This window comes from Schistocerca nitens, chromosome 1 (assembly GCF_023898315.1).
Source record: "Schistocerca nitens isolate TAMUIC-IGC-003100 chromosome 1, iqSchNite1.1, whole genome shotgun sequence".
Taxonomy (NCBI): Eukaryota; Metazoa; Arthropoda; class Insecta; order Orthoptera; family Acrididae; genus Schistocerca; species Schistocerca nitens.
The window spans coordinates 1,035,231,572-1,035,236,001 of record NC_064614.1 but is presented as its reverse complement, the minus strand read 5'-3'; the positions used below and the strand labels follow the sequence as shown (position 1 = coordinate 1,035,236,001).

The 4,430-nt window shown below is 47.0% G+C and overlaps 1 pseudogene; it reads right to left on the bottom strand.

Moving 5' to 3' along the window:
• Window positions 1-1,828: 1,828 nt before the first annotated feature.
• On the bottom strand, window positions 1,829-1,946 carry LOC126207303 (5S ribosomal RNA; annotated as a pseudogene).
• Between the last annotated feature and the right edge of the window lie 2,484 nt (window positions 1,947-4,430).

Below are 4,430 nucleotides of genomic sequence, written 5' to 3'. Positions count from 1 at the left end.
TTGACGGACTTTGAGCGAGGGCGTATAGTGGGCATGCGGGAGGCCGGGTGGACGTACCGCCGAATTGCTCAACACGTGGGGCGTGAGGTCTCCACAGTACATCGATGTTGTCGCCAGTGGTCGGCGGAAGGTGCACGTGCCCGTCGACCTGGGACCGGACCGCAGCGACGCACGGATGCACGCCAAGACCGTAGGATCCTACGCAGTGCCGTAGGGGACCGCACCGCCACTTCCCAGCAAATTAGGGACACTGTTGCTCCTGGGGTATCGGCGAGGACCATTCACAACCGTCTCCATGAAGCTGGGCTACGGTCCCGCAAACCGTTAGGCCGTCTTCCGCTCACGCCCCAACATCGTGCAGCCCGCCTCCAGTGGTGTCGCGACAGGCGTGAATGGAGGGACGAATGGAGACGTGTCGTCTTCAGCGATGAGAGTCGCTTCTGCCTTGGTGCCAATGATGGTCGTATGCGTGTTTGGCGCCGTGCAGGTGAGCGCCACAATCAGGACTGCATACGACCGAGGCACACAGGGCCAACACCCGGCATCATGGTGTGGGGAGCGATCTCCTACACTGGCCGTACACCACTGGTGATCGTCGAGGGGACACTGAATAGTGCACGGTACATCCAAACCGTCATCGAACCCATCGTTCTACCATTCCTAGACCGGCAAGGGAACTTGCTGTTCCAACAGGACAATGCACGTCCGCATGTATCCCGTGCCACCCAACGTGCTCTAGAAGATGTAAGTCAACTACCCTGGCCAGCAAGATCTCCGGATCTGTCCCCCATTGAGCATGTTTGGGACTGGATGAAGCGTCGTCTCACGCGGTCTGCACGTCCAGCACGAACGCTGGTCCAACTGAGGCGCCAGGTGGAAATGGCATGGCAAGCCGTTCCACAGGACTACATCCAGCATCTCTACGATCGTCTCCATGGGAGAATAGCAGCCTGCATTGCTGCGAAAGGTGGATATACACTGTACTAGTGCCGACATTGTGCATGCTCTGTTGCCTGTGTCTATGTGCCTGTGGTTCTGTCAGTGTGATCATGTGATGTATCTGACCCCAGGAATGTGTCAATAAAGTTTCCCCTTCCTGGGACAATGAATTCACGGTGTTCTTATTTCAATTTCCAGGAGTGTAGAAGAAAACTTCAACCGTCCACTAGTTGCTGTTTTTCTCGAAAAGTGATAAGTGGTGAGTACTACAAAAAGTAACACAGTAGTCTCCTGTTAATTCTAATGTCTCGAAAGTCGACTAAAAAATCATGTTGCAATCGAGGATCACACCAATGTTGGGCAGTACGAATAGTCCGTGCTTGAGGGTGAAAACTGGGATTGAATAACTCTGTTTTTCGTGTTCATTTGTCCACGTTCGAGGCCTACAAGCAGATGTAATGTAGACACAGGCAGCAGATCAGCTACATTCTATTTTATCGTAAACTATGAGTGATTTGTTAAGTTTTCTCCTCATATGATGTTGCAAATCTCTTGTGGATCCTCCCATTTTTAACCTTGTAAAGCAATTGGAGCATTGTACTTCATTGATACACAACTTCACTAAATACTTCCAAACTAACTGTAAGTATGGCGTAATACAACTGATGTCCGAGACGACAGTCAAAAGCATTCCGTCTTCAGGCCACAATTGGCCCATCGGGACCGTCCGACCGCTGTGTCATCCTCAGTTGAGGATGCGGATAGGAGGGGCATGTGGTCAGCACACCGCTCTCACGGTCGTTATGATGGCTTTCTTTGACCGGAGCCGCTAGTAGTCGGTCGAGTAGCTCCTCAATAGGCATCACGAGGCTGAGTGCACCCCGAAAAACGGCAACAGCGCCATGGCGGCTGGATGGTCACCCATCCAAGTGCCGGCCACGCCCGACAGTGCTTAACTTCGGTGATCTCACGGGAACCGGTGTATCCACTGCGGCAAGGCCGTTGCCGAGACGAGAGTGAGATAGTAACATATAGATCAGATGAGGCAATTCTTGTACACTACATGTGATGACAGATACACTATTATCTCAGCAACGCTGTACCACTTCGTAGGCCATATGTCTGTTGTTCGTTTCTGTTGACAATGTTATTAAAATAGCACTAATTACTTTTCCCATCTTATGTTATAACGTGATATTTCGAAACAATGGAAATGTTACGAATAAAAATTACTCGTTTCTCGTTTTCTTAAAAGTTGTAGTTAAAAATAAAAAGTTTTAGCTCTTCTGCTATGGCTAATTGGTAGTTTGATTTTTTTTCACCTGGTAAAACATAAATAACATAACTTATAACCGAGGCACGATAAATGCTGAAAAATACCGGTTATTCAGGCAAATTAATTTAACCGATTGGTTTTCCGCAACCCTGTTTCCAGGGCATTGGTACCAGAGCCGTAAGAGTAATGCACTCAGGTTTAAGTCTAACAGGTAGCAGCTACATTTCAACCAGTTCAGCATCTTAAAAAATGGGCGGAATATGTGGTTAAATAACATTTAAATGGCTTACCTTCACATTCTTTAAAGATCTATCATTCACACACTATGTCGCTTAGCAAGAGTATATGGCGTCCTCTGTCATCGAATGGCAGACAGACGTAAGTTAAGTAAACTGTCTTGTTTCTGAGCTAATGTAGGTACCGAGGCACAGAAGCATCGATAACCACTTCACAATATGATAGTTCATCAGTTAAAAAAATCTACCTTTAGTTGTAAATACCATATTGAAATTCAAACTGAGAAATATTTAGAGACACTAACACGGAATAACTCCCATCTACGCAGACGACAGGGTACAGTTATAACACAATACTTTACGAAGAACAATATTATGCGTTTTCTTTTATTAACAGACTATTTATAATTTGAAAAAGAAATTTTTTCTCACATATAAAATTCATATGTCGATACGGGAATTCGTATTACAGTAGAATATAATTTACAGTCAATACACGAAAAGGGGATTCAAACGAAACAAATACTTAACTTAATAATAAATGAAAGAAAGGTGTTTAACATTCATTAGTTTGGTATTTTTCATTGGTTGTACCTTGATCGCCGGCCGCGGTGGTCTAGCGGTTCTAGGCGCGCAGTCCGGAACCGCGCGACTGCTACGGTCGCAGGTTCGAATCCCGCCTCGTGCATGGATGTGTGTGATGTCCTTAGGTTGGTTAGGTTTAGGTAGTTCTAAGTTCTAGGGGACTGATGACCACAGATGTTAAGTCCCATAGTGCTCAGAGCCATTTGAACCATTTTTGTACCTTGATTCTGTGTGATGCTGGACGTTTAGTCAAGAAATCTTTTGAAATGGTGTTACAAACCAGTAATGACGAACCAAAAGGCAATGAACACTGCTCGACGTGAGATACAATGCCACTGATGGCGTTACGGTGACGTTACGTGAAAGTGAAGTATATAAACGGAGGAAGAGCCCAAGCGACGATAGGGGACGCAAATGGGTAAAACCCACTGACAAGCCAGAAACGGAGGAGTGTTGCCGCTCAGCACGGACGAGCAGCACAGAAATCCCAAAGCTGGTGGCTACTCGCGTGTCGTGAGAATCTACAGAAAGTTTTTGAACAACGGTGAAACTGCGGGTAGATGACAAAGCGTTGGACGTCCATGCCTCGTCACAGATCTTGGACGTCGGAGGCTGGCCCGCTCTTCAAAGCAGAATTGGCAGCAATCTGTACCATACCTGATATCTGATGACAAAGTAAAATGCTGATGTCGACACAAGGATTTCGGAGCTCACCACTGCTGAACATTTTCCCATATTGCAACAACCACATCGTCGAATACCACTGCAGTGTACACGGTATCATCTGGATTGGATCGAGGTTCAGTGGTAACGTGTAGCATGGCCGGAGTTTGTTGTTATTGTTAGACTTGATGGTCGCGATCGATACGCCGCCATCCAAGCGGGAAACTGCACCACGTCACGGACGCAAGCTGATGGGGCACTATTAGACTTCCGGGGACTTTCACCTCCTCCATGGGACCTCTGGTTATATTGGAAGGCACAAGTGTACATTAACGCAGAGCTCATCCATCCTTTCATACTTGATGCCTTCCATAACAGCCAACAGTGGCATATTTCAGCAGGATAACTGTCCACGTCACAGGGACAGACTCGTGCTATAGTGGTTTGACGAACATGGTAGAGAGCTCAAGTTCATATCTTGTCCAGCGAATTCGGCTGATCTGAACCCGAAGGAACACTTCTGGGATGCTGCTGGACGTCCACAAACCACTGGCTCCTAATTTACGGGTATAACATGACCTGTGCATACTCGTCTACTGCCACAAACCTCCAGAACGCTATCAAACCCTTATCTAATCTATGCCACACAGAACTGCTACTGTACTGCGTTCCAAAGCTATACCAACACGCTATTACTCGACAAATGGTATCGCTATGTAGGGAACTGTGTT